Source organism: Manacus vitellinus, unplaced genomic scaffold (genome assembly GCF_001715985.3).
Source record: "Manacus vitellinus isolate BGI_N305 unplaced genomic scaffold, ASM171598v3 scaffold_15_pilon, whole genome shotgun sequence".
NCBI classification, from domain to species: Eukaryota; Metazoa; Chordata; class Aves; order Passeriformes; family Pipridae; genus Manacus; species Manacus vitellinus.
This window is the reverse complement of record NW_021939122.1, coordinates 14,519,910-14,538,919: the sequence shown is the minus strand read 5'-3', so window position 1 is coordinate 14,538,919 and position 19,010 is coordinate 14,519,910. Positions and strand designations below refer to the sequence as shown.

General features: G+C 38.4%; 1 protein-coding gene across 2 annotated transcripts in view; it reads right to left on the bottom strand.

Annotated features, from left to right (window-relative positions):
• The window catches only part of ADD3 (adducin 3), a 62,140-nt gene extending 46,793 nt beyond the window's left edge, over nt 1-15,347 (bottom strand). For both annotated transcript variants that reach the window (XM_018069300.2, XM_018069302.2), the window contains exon 1: nt 15,268-15,347. The gene's annotated coding sequence lies outside the window, so the exon portion shown is untranslated. The remainder of the gene's footprint in view (nt 1-15,267) is intronic.
• Nucleotides 15,348-19,010: the final 3,663 nt, after the last annotated feature.

Below are 19,010 nucleotides of genomic sequence, written 5' to 3'. Positions count from 1 at the left end.
AAATAATGGCCCTGGTTTCAGTGGGACCTTTGAAATACTCGTCTTGTGGTAACAAGGCACTGCACAACACAAGCTGGTGAGGACATTTTCAGCATATTTGTACAACTTCATTTATTTAGTTATTAGGACCAGGCCTTAAAACAACAAAACCTTTTTCTAGCATTTGTTTAAAGAATCCATTCTGTGTATAAGACTATTTATAAATATACATCGTGCAAAAACTGTGTACTAGTGAAATACCTAAGAGAGTTGTAATTATTTTGGCAAAAGAGCTTATAGATCTTCCCCTGAGTAAACTGCATGGCAGCATAAGCCTGCTGGAAGGGGAGGCCTAACAATTCTGCAAAACAAAAGCACATTAAAACAGTTTAATAAACAAGGCAAAAAATATCTGTGGGACTTACAGGGTGGAAGCTCACAAAATATTATCTCCAACAATAGGTACCACACATCTTTCCACTCATTTTACAACTAAATCCAACAAGCTGCAGCTTCTGACAGCATTAGTGCTCAGAACCTACTTTTGACAGCATTTTTTGATTTGTGATGGGCGGTTTGTTTTTGCATTGTTATGGGCTGGGTGAAGCCTCGAGGCAGACAGGCAGCCCTGTTGATAACATATGTATTTTCCAACCCTGTGATAAATTTCCCATAACTGCTGGCCTGGAACATGACTTTCAGCAACTTGACTGTTCCACACTTGGCTAAAGCAGCCTCAGTCCATTTTGTATAATAGCTCCAAGACTGTAGATGGAAGACAACCATTTTCTTAACAGCTTGCTTTCAACACTCAACTTCAGACTCCTATTTTCAGAAAACAATGACTATTGCGTTCAGAAATACAAACCTCCCCAAACAGAATTTTTTTTCAAGCTAGAAATCCAAAGTCAGAAATGGAAGGTGCACTTAGAATTTGAATATCAAGGTCAACACTGCTGGTTGTTATAGTTTAGGAGGGCTTTTATTTTGTATGCAAATCCTAATCTGCATATATATTTCAGTGTTGGTACATCACTACCACTGAGAAGGTCTGCGCTGTTTTCAAAGCCTAAAAAACTTGCCTTTCACAGCTGCAAAGGAAATGACAAGAGAAGAAAAACACGGCCAGTGTATATCAGCAATTAATTCCATCCACAACTGCCCAGCTGTTTGCTCATGGAGGAACCAGCCTTCTTCCCCTCCGAGCTCTTGCCACTGAAAGCTGATCCGGCACTTTCAGAGCCGTGGGCTGTTGGTAACGCGTCAGGAATGTGCGAGAGATCACACGGAGCTGAGGAAGAAGAAATGAAATCCAGACTGGAGCTCTGAGTATCTGTGATATGAGGATAAAGTTATCTGGGGTAGAGGGCGGCAGAGGGGGAGGACGAGGAGCTGCCAGCAAAGCCAGGCTCAGCTTACAGGATGGACACGACTGTCACACTGGTAGAGACAGGGTGGGATGGCCTCAGAAACCCCCATACCTACATCAGCTCTGCCAAGGTGGTTTTACACTGGCTGATGTCAGGTAGATTTGGGGGCACTTTACAAAAGCTGTCACTTTTATTTGGGATCGTGTTTTCCCAACAAAGTTGCTATAGAGACATGGCTTCATCCATGCTGGAATAAGACTTTTTGGTAAGTAATTACTACTTATTGGTAATTATTGCACTCCTGAAGCTCCAGAACTTAAGGCAGATTTCAGCCCTTTCTTTCTTATGAATGAAATCACCCCATGCCACACTTGGGATTTCAGGAAAGGCATAGAGCATATAAAAAGAGGATGCTATCAGTAACATCAACAAACCCCACCGTGCTAAGCACCTGGAAATTTCATCCCACTTAAATAAACTCACCAGGTTACACAAACAGGTCGTTTTTTCCTATAATATATTTAAAACAACAAAAATAACATTTTTTTCCCCTCCCTTTACCCAAGCCAACCCCCATTTAAAAATCCCAAACTATCCATATGGATTCCTTTTTGCTGGGTAAAGCCACACACAGCAAGACTCTTCTAATATATATTACTGGTGCTTTTTTCTTCAGTCCCAACACCACCAGCTAAAAAGAGCTTCTTTGACTTCTTTGATCTTTAGTAGCAGCAGGTCACCTTTTCATTGGCTGGACCACTCAACCATCTCAAACTGCACAGGTATCAGGAAGAATGACACTATTAGAAAACATCTTCACTTTCAATTCCAGTACCTGAGGTAAGAAGTAACTGTCAGAGCTAATCCCTTTACAAAGAGGCAGACTGAAATACCAGCTTGTGTGTTTTGCTGAATAAACCGAGTCTGCTCAAACTACAAGTTTGCATCCCAGTGTGTAGAAAGAAAAATATTCTACAGAACAGGACTGTGATATTGTGTCCACACAGTAATGAAAAAAATGTGAGAGCAACATCCTTCTGTCAAACAAGATTGATGAAGTATTTAAACGTTACCTTTTTTAAAAAGAATCTCTACAATGTAGAGCTATGCTTCTGGAAGATTGGTATCATCTCCACAATAGCTATACAAGCAGGCAGTGTTATCACTCAGAAAATACAAAAGCAGAGGACTTTCAGTAATTTACAGTTTCCCGAGGAAAGTAAATCTAAATCCTATGGTTGACTGGAAAGTATGAATTTGTACAAATGGCTTAAAATACCATGTCTTTTTTTCTCCCTTGGAACCAGTGACTCAATAACGGGTAAACAGAAGCAGCACAATTTTGTTAAATCAGAAGCATAGCACAATTTTGTTAAATCAGAAGCATAGCACAATTTTGACTGCAAGCAATCTCACTATATTGTTGCATGAACAGTTCCACTGCTCCTTGAAAGCAAGAACAGCACTCACCACTCTTCCCACAATTTCAGTTTTATATGCTTAACACTGAGCAAATCCATTGGGGGATGATTTCTTACATTGCTTATTGTCTGCCACAGTAAAATCTGACTTTGTCATATACTAGAAATATGCACAGAAAGTTTCTGCAGTTGATCGACCCATCACATCACATCACACTGAGCAACACCAAGACCTTCAAGGTACATAGGCCACTTCTCCAAGGCTGTTAATTCTTTTCACATGAAGTGCTGCAATACAAAGTATTATATTACTTATCCTAAATACTGGACAACACAAGGCAAAAATTATCCTTAAACAGCAGGACATAGAGAGGTTTTTAAACTAAAAGAAGGATTAAAGGCTTTATTAGACCTACTTCAAAATGGAAGATATTTCAATAAAGTAGGGAATGGTGACAGTGCTGTCAATGCCTTAAAAAAACTACATAGTTCAGAAATTACTCTCACCCCACCCATAATTATTAGAATGGGTATTAGTTATTAATTTCAAAATTTCTTCTCAAGCTGTTTTCAGCAATATTTTGATAGAAGACTGTGAAAATACTGATAGATGTTAAAAGTGGTAACAGTACATTTCACTGCATCAGTAAAACTCAGCTGAGCAGTACAAACAGAAATCACACAAGTGTACACATGCCAACTGTTAACTAAACTCAACTCTTTGCTGACTAGTCTCTTCTCTGTTTGCTACTTCTCCAGAGTAAAACTCTTTCTTGTGCAGCAAATCTATCCAGGATCTATGTTTTGCTTAAAAGCATGGAAGATGTGTCCCAGAAATAAATACCACGATTATTCTGCTCTTAAGGATTTACCATTTAAATTTAGGCATGACACTTCAAGCTACAGATAAATTTCAGTGACTAAGGCTGAAATTCGGATGCAGAGAGGGCTCCAAGCCTGTTTACCACTTATATTCCAAAATAACACCTCACTGCTACTTCCATGTGAGTTTAAGCGGCACACACTTCTCAGATTTGCTACACAGCAAAGAATTTCACACTAAAAGAATGCAAAAGGGGTTTAGAAAGTCCCTAGTTTTCACATCCAGCCACAACAAAAGGAAGTTGCTTAACTTATGCTGAACATGAACACATATCACATATGTTAGAATAATCCCTGAAATGCCTAGAAATGCTTATATTACATAATGGTTAAGGATAAACAGTGCCATCTGAACTTGCAAGAGGAGTTCATACTTTATGGTTAAATAATTTGTGAGTCACTTGGGATGACTTATGCTTTTCTCTCTCCAAAATCTGAATCAGGAACAAAGTTGCTCAATGTCTGAAAGTTCCCAGTCTGAAAGGAAAATTCCTAAGTCCTAAAGTAACAGTTTTCATTTATCATCCATATTATGTACAAACTACTGAAACTTAACACCTTCCTGTTCAACATTTATATTTGTGAATCCATTAGGTCCTGAAGTGCGTTTTTTTCTCCTAACTTTAGATAATTACATAACATTTGAATTCACTGTCTAATTAAGCTCTCTCTTTAGGATGAGGTGCACAATATTCTAGACTTCATTGCTTGCACCACAGGCTTACAGTGATTCCAATGGAGGCACACAATCCACAGGTAGACATCCATATTGCAGACACCTCAAGTGCTGCTCTAAAACGGTAACAAGCCACATGCAAGACGGAGGAAATGTGTTCGAAGAGATCACTTAACTACATTAATAACGAAGGGGAAAAAAATGAAAAATGGCAGATTTAAAAACAAGAGCCTACTCTTTAAATTCTTAAAATTCACATGCAGGATGTGTAGTATAGTTTTCTATGCATCCCACTAATCAGAGGCAAAGGAGTATTTTACATTGCCCAAGTCAACAACACATGTTACAGACTAATTCGTGGCACTGGGATACAACACAGTATAAAATGAGAACCTCATGGTGCCAAGTAAATACCAAGATCTGGCAACAGTGTGAGTGTAGACTAAAATATGCTGTGAGAAACTGTCACCAGGCACAAACAAGCTTTTGGAATACCAAGTGCAGGAGCTGCTAACATAACAATCATTAAGCGAAAATATGTGACCAATTCCTCAAAAAAAAAAAAAAAAGAAATAAAATGTCAACATCTAGGGGATAACGAAGGAGAAAAAGTGAAGGAACGAGGAAGGGGGGAAATGTAGCAGACAAATTTTATTGGGATTGTGATCAAAATACAAATGTACTTGATTAGGAAAATGTTAACAAAGCAAACAAGCTTAACAGAAAATAGTGTTTAACAAGTTCCATAAGAGATTTTTAATTCAATAATAATGCTCTCTCCCACTCTCACTAAGTGCTTGAAGCTAATGTACATCTCAAAGACTGTCTTCTGTATTTTATTATTGCTGTTAAGAAAGAAAAATGAGCCAAAAAGTTAGAAAATGCATTATACAACTCACATTTCTGGACATCAACATGGTACTAGTCTTTTCATTTCATGTTAGCATGACATGTAAACAAACAAAGTACTCCGTTATACTAGAAATCATGGTGAAAGTTGGGTCAAAGCAACAATAAACCCCTTGCATTCATTAGCCCACTCTAAGCACCTTGCTATACTCATGGCAATAAAAAGTTTATTGCAGTGAAATGTATTGGATGTACTGCACCAAAATGTGTTTGGTAAAAGCTAATTTAAGCTCCTGTCCTCATATGACAGTAGATGATCTGGGGCTTAATTAGCATGGTTCATGACAAACATGCAACACTAAGTTACAGTGATGATGAAAGGATTTTTGAATACTTTTCTAAATCATACAAGCTTATCAGTACCCACCTACAAACATATGCTTTCTTCCATATGACACAACATGTGCAAACTAACAATGGCGCAAACTTGGTGTTTTATGCTTTAAAGAGAATAGCGTAAATTTATCTGTATATTCCCAAAGGCTGAAGAACAGATTTGACCTTTCTAGTAATCTCCACTCCTTTTGTAATTCTTTGGTACAAAACTGATACATAGTTGATATACCAGCTGATGTACAGCTGCAGGTGAAGGCCTTTTGGCTGGTCTAGTAAATCTGTTTCCCCTTAAAGCTATTTCATCATCACAAGGTATTAAACGTTTCACAAAAATCAGTATTAAGGTGAGGTCCTTCCCCCACAGTTACTTAGCTTTTCAAATATCCACAGGTCATCAGCAACTTTCTACACAGTTGGTGAAATGCAAGTTCTTTCTGCTTAGCATGATAAGTAGCAGAAAAAAGCCCTGTATTCAGCCTACATGCAAAGTTAGACACCTTACAGAGGCCGTACCCATAGAACAGCTTGAAACCACTATTAGTCCAAAGAATCTTTTTTTCCTGAAGCCCAGGATCTGATGGCAAGAAGACACCTTACCTTATTTATTTTGTATCTTCTTACCAAGAAGTGTGTGTTATCAGCAACGTAAAAAAAAAGAGTCACGCACATCCAGTGTCACATGTGCCAACCACGCATGAAGACAGGATAAAATTCAGACTTGGTAGATTTCATAGCAAACTAGGTAATGTCCACATCTCCTCCACCACAAACTAAGTTTCATTTAAATCTTGTGGACAGAACTTGACCAAAATTAAATAAACATTCACATCTAAACTAACGTATGTCGGCAGTCATAGATTTTGACTACATACAGGTCATTTAGTGTGCTTGATGCCAGACAGTTAATTTCAGTCCATCATTTCCTACTAAATATTTATTATTTGTATTTATTATTATTATTAATATTTATTTATTATCCAGTTATTTATTGACATACATCTAATTTAACACAAAGTTACACTGTGGTATAGTATACTGTTTCTGGCTGTTAAGTAAGTATCTTTTTCACAAAGTTATATGATTATAGAACAAATTAGTGGGTTTTTTTGCATTTGACACCAACAGCAAGTTCAATTCCACAAGCTGGAGATGAGGAGAAAGAAGAGAGCTAAATAACTGCATGTCCCACCCTGAGGCTAAAGGTCATCTATTTGAAGCGCACAAATATTTCCCTCAAATAATGAGATAAACTGTATATGCCCACGTGTTTACCAATTCTGTGGTCTTTGTTCCTAATGAAACACCCCAACTTGCCTGTACAGACCTGCTGGTCTGTGGTACCCTGACTATTTCTGGAATGCTTTTAATATATTGAAATTGCGTTCACCTATTTTCCTGCCTCTGATCTCGCAGCCGCCTTAAGTAACAGATCACAGTTGCCAGATCAGTGTTGTCACAGGCAGTTACTATAAGATCTCTTGAACAAATGTTATCTACTCCTGGCAATTTGCTACATTTTTTTTAATGTTCTAAGAGTCTTTTATACCAACATTTCAATTTGAGACCAATTCTCAAAATATCACCTACGAAGTGAAGTTCCTGCACTAAAATCTCTCAGGAAAGTCAATTTGGGTAAAAAATATTTAGCTTTTTTTCTGTGGCTTATCTTCATCATGTATTTCTTTTACACTTCAGGCATCTACCAGCTCTCCAGTCTGTCTGGCAGGATGTCCATTTCTGATGTACTTGAAATGATTCAATTTAAACGATTTATTGTAGGCTCTGGTATCTTTAGCAAATTGTTTCTCAGAATATCTTTTGGACAGACTTATTATACTTTAAAATTTAATTTGTGAGAGGCTTTTTTTTCCCCCTTTCTATTTTCTTCAGAGGAAACTTCAGCTTTAGAAAGATGGTTCCTCGTTGCTAAGAGAGTCCTAAAATCTGCTTTGAAACCCTCCTTACCTCTTAAAAATAAAAAGCAGCAACAACAAAAAGTTTGAAGTCTTTGATAGATGGGTGTACATTTTATCCAACTTCTAATTCAGTCTTTAAAAAGACACTTTACTACTTCCAATCTTCAACTTCCTTATAACAAGCATTCTCATTTTTATGACTAGCAAAGGCAGGAGGCTGGCAGGAGAATTGCAGGGTTCAGTGCACCAGTTCAGATGTGACCAGTGAACTTTAATCATACAAATATATTATTGGGAGCCAGGTAAGAACAGCTTTGCTATTCCAGATCCCAGTTCCCAATGCATCTAAAGCAACAGTGATGCTTTCTGAAGTCACTGACTTCTACAAGCTTGAGAGAGGTATCAGCAGCCTTTGGAAACACCCACAGAATTACCTCCTCCTGTACCTCCATGGGAGCAGGTTGCTGCTCCGAACATCAGGGTGACTTGTTCAATGTATTACAACCAGGACTGGGGTTCTTCTGAGTTACAATGTTTCATAACACCACGTGTTTTGTAACTTTTTTTTTCAAGGTACACACATTCAAAGACTGCAAACAGAATGCAAAGAGGCTTGTTCTGCTGCTGTTAAATTGTAATATTTGGGGGCTTGACTGCTTTAGCTTATTAGAAGAATTAACTCAATCTAAAGTTACAATCTATGTCCAATATAAATGGTCTATTGCTGTGGAGAATAAAGACATCTAATTCAGCAGTTCACTTACTGATTTGTGTAGCTGCACTACTGTTAATCTGAAAAATGTGAATAAATTGAATTTAAAATTAAGAGAATTACAGGTTACTCCAATTACTTGTATAGACAAGCTTCCAACTGAACCACTTGACATGAAACCCTCCATATCTCTACATTAAGGGGTAGACACTGGGCAATAACAGCACTGTTGACCACTGGTAAACAGTTCCTGAATGCAGCTCACAAAGAAATCATACTTCCATGCTTTGTTAGTGATTGTTTTACCCCCTCCCCCTCAACCAAGTCTCTCCTCAGCCTAAAGATGACACAACACAAATCACACTTCCTGGCACTCCATGCTGATAACCAGCAGAGACTGGAGTGTTGGCAAGTCCCAGTTAACAGTATAAGCCCTTCAGAAGGAGCAGAATTAAGAGGAGTATCAGCTGCAAAGAACTCGGCTGACACTGTTTTAACCTGGCCCAGCAAGGTACACAACAAAGCTGAATCTTAAAACTAGTTCCACATTTAACAGTCTTCTCTATGAAGAGTCACAGGTCACGAGCAGACAGAGAAAATCTTCATGGTACTACAACTGAACTGTTAAGTAAATCCAGCTTCAGCAGAGGGGAAACAAAAAGCTATATGTTTATTAAACTGACTTTCTAAATATCAATATTTGCTAAGGACGTTGTAATTTCTGAATATAGTTCAATGAGTGAAGGGGGGGGAAATCCTAAAAACACAGGCTGTTGTTGCAAGTATTAAATCATTATTGAGTGGGAGAGTTTTAAGTCTTATAACCACTTCAGAAAAAAATTAAATTTTTAAACACACATTCCTCATTCACTCTACTCAGCTTATGAATAAAGTCAAACCAGATGAAATCCAACAATCTCCATGGTAAAGACACAGTGATGAGCTAATACACATCTATCCACATTTTTTTTTATGCTCACAAAGATTCAACATTTTTAAGCCATCAGGGACAGACTTATTCCTAAGATAAGGAGCAATTAAAAAAATTAGGTACAATGAGATAGAGATAGGATGACACATTTAAACCCACTTCATTAATAGTTATAATGTTAGCAAAACAGAATGAGTTTACCTTTTGGAAAAAAATATTTAATTTTAAGCTAGATCTGTTCTTTTGTAGTGAGAAGCTGAATCATTTAAAATATGCCAGTCTGCAATTTTGAATATTATTTTCAGCTTGAATTCCAGCATCACATATGAAGATCTAAAAATCTGATTACCATGTCACAATCAACCAAATAATTACATCAACCCCTCTCTGCAGAGCTGTTCTTCATTAATTCATAATTAATTGGGGTTGGTAACACAATCTGTATTACTAACTTTTAACAGTCTGCTAGCATCACCTGAAAAAGGACAATTTTTTGTTTGGTGAACCCCAGAGCTCCAGTGCTTCTCTCCCATGCTCAGCAACACTCCCTTACAATTCCTCCTCCTGGAGGTGCCCACCAAGCTCCTCTGCCCCTGCTGTAATTAGAGACTTTACATGAATGCTGTCCTCCTCCTCTTCCTGCCTCTCATGAAACTCCTTTATCACACGGACTGAGGAATTTGACAGGGAATGAGATATAGAAACTTTGCTGCCAGCAAACTGTTTCCATGAGAGAGGCATTGGAAAAAGAAAATGGCAAAGACCAATCCAACACTCTTCAACCCATTTCAGGCACTCGTGGGAAATAAAACAAACAAACAAACAACCCCCCAAAACAGTGAGAAAAGAATAAAAAAAAAAAGCAGCACCAATGATTTAGGATTTTAACATTATTAAAATAACACCTTCAAAAACTAAGCTGTCTGGGAAAGCCTGAATGTCTCTTTCCTCAATCCACACCAGAAGTCACAGCTACAGAAATTCTGTACAAACTCAAGGATTAGCAGCATGCCTGAGGGAGCAGGAGCTTCAAGTACCCTATTCATGTTTTAAAAGGCTGTAGGAATTTGAATAAGCTTTCCTCACTGCTATGGATCATAGCAGGAGCAGCAATTCTGAAAGTATCCTAGGATGATGTTTTTCTGTTTTAATTATAAATCTTCCTCATCCTCAACTACTAAGCTACTCCAGCTTTCTATCACAGTGAGACAAGCAGTGCAAGTGCTCAAGCTTAGTCTGATTATACCACAGAAACTTTGGGTTTGGCTCTTTTGAGACAAGATAATCATCAGCTTGATGCTGAGGTTACAGAGAACCAGGTTCTATTTTGTAACAGCAATCTATACTGAAAATTATGGTGTGTTTAAAATAATAATTAAAAACACAATCAACAATCCCCCAGCTCTTTCACACATGTATCAAAGAAAAGGAGCTACACACAAAGCAACTGTTTTTTTCCAGGAGAAAGGCAACAACTGTAGAAATGTTGAATAGGATCTCCTTTTGTCTTTTTTTTTAATTCCCTTTGATTACTTTAGATTGCACAATATATATCATTCCACAATGTATTTCATTTGTTTATGAGTATCTGGGCAGAGCTGCAGTGCTTTGATGCAAGTGGTCACAGTGAACAGCTCAGTTCAGCATGAGCACTACCACCAGCAGGGAAAGCTGGAGAAGTAGGAGAGATACAGCCTCCATACTGTCAGGAGATACAGCCATTATCCATACTGGACAAGGCTGAGAGCAGCCAAGTAAATGGGAACTGAGTTCCAGAAAGTTTCTTCACCTCAACAGGAAAGAAAAAAGTCCAACAAATGCAGGACTCCAGAAAAATACAGTCATCTTCATGATGAGTATGGTTATCTTTTTCCACTCCGTAGGAGAAAAATGTAGAGTGCAGGTACAGTATGAACCAATATTACTGTTTGCTACTGCAAATACTTAGTGAGAAGATTAAGTCAAAGACTCAGACTTTTATGCATTGAAGCTTCCATGCTAGGAACAAAAAAGCTTCAAACTGATTCACTGTGGGGAATGAGGTATCAGATTACATGATTTCATGAAATGTGCATGAGCCCAACTCTGCATTTAATTTTGGTTTTGTTATCAGACTGCAAAACCAACTTCTTTTTATGAATATTTACTGGAAACAGGCATTTCAGGCATAAATACACTTGTATCATATATTCTGCTTCATCATTCATGCAGACAGGATTATCTACACTGACATTTGAAGAGCCTCACCTGGGGGACTTAATCAGCCCCAATTAAAAAATTGACCAAAATAAGAAGCTGACTCTAGCAATGGGGCTCAGAAAGGACAATGAAGCCACATTAAGCCAGAGGATTCCAGGCCTCTAGGATGCTGAAGTGTGGTTCCGTAGGGCTAGGAGCTGACAGAAGACAGAGAAGACAATTCCTCTATGTTTGCATGAAACTCCTGTATAACCAGAAGTAAACACTTATTAAACAGTTTCCCTTGCTCAAACCTAGGAAGTAGTGTGCCTAAAGGGATTTCGAGCCAATGTCCATCCCAATTCCTCCTTGCTGGATTGGGAAGGTGAGGGCTGGTAGCAACATGAAGATGGACATGTTGAAAGATGCACTGGGTAGGGAGGGGAAAGCACTCAAGGGCTTGCTTGAAATAGTTTCACAAACAACATTTAGCCCCTCTCAAAAGTACAGCAGACTAATTAGGAACATGACCTTCACCAGAGCTGCTACATCCAGTGTGCAAAACAGGTATGCCCTTCTATCATGCATGTGTGTGGGGGGGAGGAATAGGACAGTACAGGCTAACACTTCTAGTAGGGCACAGACAAAAGTTTGGGTCAACTCTATATTGGTAACATGCAAAAATACTTTGGTAACCGTCCTGCTCTGCTCTACTTCGACCTCTTCCTCAGTATTATGAGTAAGGGGATTTGAAAAGTCTCAATTTCTAGCAAAATGAGTAATTCTACCTGGGGCTCAGAAACGTGCTTCATATCACAGAGAGGCATTAAAACTGTATTAGAAAAAAAAAAATCAACTTTATAAACTTGCTGAATCTTAAGAGTGTTGAGAGATGGTTTCAGAAAACAGTCCCAACAAGTCCCTTGAATGTTTTAATAGTTCAAGGACTGAACTTCCTCACATAAACAATGTGGGACAGCAGAAGCTAAAGGAAGTGCAGATGCCCAGGAGCCAAGAGAACACTGAGTTTTATTTAACCAGGTTAAATGGCATGGGGTAATGCAGCCACACTCCCTGTACTTCAAGGAGGGCTTGAGAGTTTTATTATTATTTTTTAAAGAAAAAAATTAATTCAGGTGATAGATTTAAAAACATATTTAGATTAATCTTGAATCTTACTGTATTTTTGAACTATTTACTTTAGACTGTTCCTTAGATAAAGCAGGAAAGAAAAAGGCAATTGCTTTACCATGTTCTCCCATCATTATAATGGCATGCACCAGATTGCTGTTATTGAATAGATCAATCCCCCAGGTTACACATTCTTCTTCATCTTCAGCCTTGCCTTTCAAGTGAGCTCTATCCTTATTAAAAGGACTAGAAGCTGTCCTCAGGCATACCCTGTCTTTGAAGACGAAGCCCCAACCACATTTTATGGAAAAGACCTCTCGGTTTGTACCTCTGCCAAACTGTGTAGCAGGTTTAAACAATTATGCAAGACAGTAGATTTCAATTCCAGGCTCCTCTTACTCAGTCTCAAGTTTTAAAAATAATATTTTTCTTTCTACTAGGGCACTTCCAAACAATGATGATCCAAAGGCATTAAAGAAAAAAAAGTTACAGCTTAAACAGTGTGACACAGATTACGAAAAAAGAAACCCTTCCCATATGGAAAAGCTTTAAAAATTTGACATTTCTTTTCAATATGTGTTAATCAGAAAGACAGTAGTGAATTCTGACTGCTTCAGACAGAAAAGAATCAAAACTCTTGGGATACATTGCACAAAAGAGCAATTGCAAAGAAGGAAGAACAATCCTATAGTTTCTTTTAAAACCGGACTCCTAACACTGTTTTCTTAAATGGTTGGGAAAGTCAGCAGTTTGGAGCCAGCCACATGTTACTTATCAATGCTTCAAATGCAGGGTTAGTAAGAAAGGCCATGTCTGGTTCCCTTTTGCTATTGGGAAAAATCTCTTTTGAACTCCTTCTGAGGGACTGACGGGGGAGAAAGTGTCAGGAAAAGGATCTGACAGGTTCTGCACAGTGAGGGGCAAGGAACGTCTAGAGTAAAATCTCTTGTCTAAAACGAGCAAAGAGACAGAAACCTCTCCTTCAGCACTGGAGACGCCAGATAAAATGTCTGACTCCCTTGTATCTTTTTTCCAGCCACACATTAATTCCTTTTTATGCTTTATGCCAGCTTCTCATCTTACCAGGAGCCTACAGGGGAGGCCAGTCCAGCAGTGCAGGGAATGCAGCCACATTGGGACTCCATGTATAGCATTCTCCCAAGATCCCAGGAAAACATCCTATATTTTAAATACCCCAAGCATCACAGAAGACCTCAATTTAAAGGTGGAACCAATCATCTGAGTGATCTTAAAGGAAAAGTCAAAGGACCAGGAAATTACTCTGTTTCTTGAAATGAAAGGCATTATGGATGAACACTGCCAATATCACCGGGTTTGCTCTTGGACAGGATTTCTCTCCTGTATTTTCAATTCCGTCCAAATTACAGACCTGAGTAGTTCTGTGTTGCCTGCAATGTAAGCATAACTACCCACCAACAGGTCAAGAACTGAACACATTTCATATTTACCAGCACTGTAAGTTTCTCTGTCCTTTCTTTTCAGTTCCCACACTCTTCAAGACACCAAACAAAAACACCTGTTACTTTTTCCCTAAATCACAAAGACAAATGTTTGATATAACCAATCTAAATCTGTACTAATAGTAGAAATTTGAGAAATTAATTCCATATAAACTGTACTTTCATCTGTAGCAAACTGCTCTTGCAGGTGTGGCACATGCAACCTATACAGCTACAAATATGGAAACTTAGCATTAACAGGACAGAAAGTGTTAGAGTTTACAGTAATAATTCAATGCACTCTTAGTGGAAGAAGGCAGCTCAGCACCTCTCAATTTGTAATGCTCAGAAGTATAAAGTCAGTTTTTATTAATCAAAGCCATTGTCTTCACATTTTAATGAAACGGTAATATTTTTACTCCTTCCTTGCTTCTGCCTCACAGCATTCCATTTGCAAGGCACATGTAGCATTTCACAGGTAATATTTCACAGCAAATAAAGGAAAGAAAGTTTCTCCAAGTAAAAAAAAATAAATCCAAGTGCTAGCAACAGGATTATTTTAATATAGTCTTTTTAGTTACATAACAGGCATGAAAATGCAAGTTATAACACTGTCTTATTTTAATCTAGGCCTGAGGAGCTACAGACAAGAGTGGTAGACAAAAAATACTTCAGATAAGAGATTAGGCATCCAAATCCCTAAAAGTCTGCAGTGTAAGAATGCTTGCTGCCTATCATTACAAAAATGAAGAACACAACACAATATATGCTATCTATACCACAGGAACACTTGTAAGACATAATAGCAGTGTCTGAAAAAGGTATTAAAAAATCCTCAGTTCCTCACTTGTAAAATACAGGCTGCTGCTCAGGTTCTGCCACTTTCTTACTCCTCCTTTTGCATCTTTAGGAACTGTACATATAAAAGCTAACTGGTGTGCAAAGTCTGCTAACTACTGTGAAGAATGTCAAAGCTGCAAGCTTCGATGATACTTATCAACTAGTCCATGCATCCCACTGTACAAATAGGGAATATCCACCTCACTGTAGCTGGAACCAGCAGGACACGTCGTTATCCTTATGCATATGCAGTTCCATTACATATTTAGAGCAAATATTATGCAGTACTGTTCAGACTCCTGCACACACCCCAAAGCTGAGGTACAATTTCATCCCACAATGAGGAAAGTATTCTGTGCAACATTAATGAGATTATTGTGAAAGGTTTTTTTGTCTGTACTTTCTAATAAAACCACTTTCAAAGTGCCAATTTCCGATTCAGTTCCCTCTCCCCCCTTAAAATCATTACACTAAATGATCAGCAGGAACACAGCCAAGAATTCAGACAGTAAAATTTTTTAGGTACCTTGATTTTTTCCACAGCTCTCCTTCTTTCTAGTAATGTAGTTGACCTGTAAAACAGAAGAAAGAGATGACTGAGTTCTGGTAGGCTTTTGAATATTACAGGAATATACTGTACACTTAAAGTATTGATACAACATTCAGTTTCTTGAACTCTTTTCAGATTTTTTCATTGAATTACATTTTGTTATCATACAGTGCATTTTTCACATACATAAATCTCATTTAAGAGCATCTCATTGGGAATCTTGCCATTTACCAGGTTCAAACCAGAAAGTAAAATCCAGACTACCAGCCTCACTTTTAAAATAGAGCGTAACAGCCACAATTCACAATTCCTCTTCTAGCCCAGCAGAAGAACTGAACTTCAGAGCAGTCACTATGCTGTGGGGCAGGTGGGGAACCGGGACAGGGACACAATACCCCTCTTTGAGGGCTGGTGTGCAAATTCATATGGAAACAACTGCCTTGCTCCGACCCCTTCCCACCACTGAGCAGTGATGGGTCTTCCTCCTGCCTTTGTCTTCTAACATGAAAGTAAATTAATAAATAAAATAGCAATTGTTTATTTCTTTCATATTTCGTCCTCTCAGTCTTTGAGTACAAGTTGTCTTCAGTCAAACCTGAGAAATCATTTCCATCACCTCCCCTTTTCCCTGAACTGTTCCGCCAAGGAAAAACAGTTGAATTTCCTGGGGTACAGGGGCCAGACTCCTTGATTTCATACATATATACAAAACATATGCTACATTTTCTCTTTTAGGATCTATACATGGCAAATTAGACATTTTATGCATTGTGAAAACACCGAGCTCAGCCAACCATCAGGCATGGCTGGTACTTTTCACCAACCTGTTAACCCATTTTTATTCATCAGGTTGTAACAGTCTCTTTCAACTGTCCCCAGCTTTTCCTTTTTACTCTTTCATGACTTCATTGTAGTATCCTCAAACATTACTGCTTAGGTTTTCTACTATCATACTACAAATACTTCACCAGTTTCAACATTCCAGTAGGTTGGTTATCCTGTTCCCCATCATCACTAATAGCTCAGTTATTCAATGTTCTCTATGAGTTTCAGGAGTAAAGAACTAACTTTTGAAAAAAACAGGGTACACAAAAATAATGCAAATAGGATTATGCAAAATTACCGTAAGAGATTATTGCCACAAGGTTGTCCAAAGTAAAAAACAAGCTTCCAAGAGAAGTTAAAATGTTAGTGCACATGTGCTCAAATTGTCTATTTTCCCTGAATTATACAGTTATTTTCAGCATGTTTGCATTTAGGAATGAACAATGTACTTACACAGAGTATTAATACAGGTAAACAGCCACAAAACAATTTCACCTACTTTTAGACTTGAGAGGAATATAGATTTAGGGGACAAAACTGTCTCTATCCAGGTGCTCTGCATGGGGCTTGGGCATATTTGCTTATTTTGCTGTCCTGCCAATGCTCCCTGGCAGAGCACACAAAGTGATAGCAGTGACTGGGGAAAGAAGAGGAAGTGTGTTGGCATCAAAATGCCACATTAAAGCAGGAGTACTCCACAGCATCAGGAATTTAAACACTTTAACGTGACTGTTTATTCTTGGCATGAGTACAGTTTATTTTTCATCTACTTCACACTGCTAGAGATAAGGGAATGCTATTTTTATTCAAGTTCCTGATATGTTATTTTAAGCGTAGCTGTCACCAGTAAGAAGAGACCCCCGTCTTGCAGGCTAGTAGCTACTGTTTCCAGAGGGCATCAGTAGACCACTCTCAGGCATGAAAATTTGATAGTCTTTCCAATTTTGCCAGCTTCAGGTCTAATAGCACTGGTTGTTAGAGCACAGAGATGCCCATATCTGATGGTGTTTGACATGCTTTAGCCTCCCTAGAGCTGCAGAGCACTGCTCACACTCCCATGGGGGTCAGTGGAGCATGGGCACCTTGCTCAGCTGTGTCCCCACCTCTGGGCACTGGGGGAGTTGGAGATCCTACAGCTCCCAGTAAAAGGAGGCAGTCTGGGAAACTGCTGAATCCAGGAACCATGACACTCCAAATATATGTGCTTTTGAGCAAGTTTTTTTTCTGCCCTTTGTCACAAGCTCTTTGCTACAATCCCTTTCTTCTTCTCCCTCTTTGCGACCCTTCTCCCTATTACCACTCAATGCACTTTCACAAGCTCTTCCTCCCATTCCAATTCAAAATTCTCATTATTAAAACAACAACAAAAAAACTTGACAACTGTGAAACTACTATGCTGTTTGGTACCATGACCTTATTCACTCTGCTTAATCCACTGGGGTCTTTTCACCCTGCTCTACACACCCCTGGAGTATGGGCAAGAAACTCTTTGACGTAGGCACTGGCCAGGAGTTGTCTTCACTGTGCTTGTTTAGGCTGTATTCTCAGCTTTTTTTCATCAAAACGACTCTATGGCCAAAATAAAATTATACAATCAGTAACAAAGGATGCAGATCATATCAAGAACTAGAAAAAGAAAATCTGGAAAGGAGTAACAGTCACACACTAAAGAACAAACTCAAAGTCAGCTCTCAGATCAGGGAAAATAATAACTGAAATACATTCTTGGACGAATAAATTAGTAAGAGAGATGGACGTTAACTCAAGATATGACAGCAGCGAGACAAATATTGAACATGAGCAGCTTCAAAAAAATTTACAATACATCTGAGTAACTGTGTATGTCAGAAATCAGATATATTACACAAATCTTAACAGGATATTGAAAATGCAAGTACAAATTAAATGTTACATGAGGGTTTCAGCCTATAGGACAAAATAATTCGTGTGTCAGAGATACCATTTATCTTCTTCAGAATTAAAGTGCAAAAGCCACTGGGTTACTTGAGAGCTACCACTCCCTCGGTCAGAGAAGCAACATTTTAGAGCTGCATCCAGAAAGTACGAGTAATCATAATGACAGATAGTTCAGGAACTGATGGGATATCCCAAAGAAACATGTCCTGGAATGAAATTATAATCTTCCTCAGCTACTCATATTATAATGGCTGATCAGTGTGCAATAGGAAAATACGCTTCTGGTTTGAATCCAAACCTTGAGTATAAAAGCAAAGCTCTAGTAAATATTTAAGAGAATTTTGAGTTCCAAACTGAAAGGCTAGCAACTAAGTTCTTTTCTTTTTAACAAACAAAACCATCAAAAGATTGTGCAACTCTAAGAGCCCTTAAGGAAACAATTGGGAATTTTTCATAACATGGTATTTCCTTATACCACTGGCCACAGGAATGCAAACAGTTCCACCAAACAGAGATGTGTTCATTGGAAACAACTGACAAGCTAACCATGTTTCCATCTTTTCCACTCTCAGCACTCAGCATACAAAACAGATGATATAATAGAATACAGAACTATCATACCAGGGCCACAAGACATCTTTAACTCAGCACCTGAGACTTAACAAGAATATATTTCTCCTGATGTTTAGAGAGAGAACTTATGTCTAATTATTTAGCATCTTTATCTAAACAAAATTTATTTCTCTACTGCAATTTCTATTTATTTGTCAGATTTCCCCTAAATAACGTTACATCCCTTTTAACCAGAAACAGATCTCTAGCCCCAACCACAAATCAGCACATCAGTAACAAGACTCACTCCTGCAGCATTCCCTGACAGTAAGTAAGGCAGGTGAGGCTAGGGAGAAGCACTGGCACAAAAATGTGGGTTGGTGCTCAACTTGGTTAGTGAAAGCAAAAGCAACGCTACTGGTAGT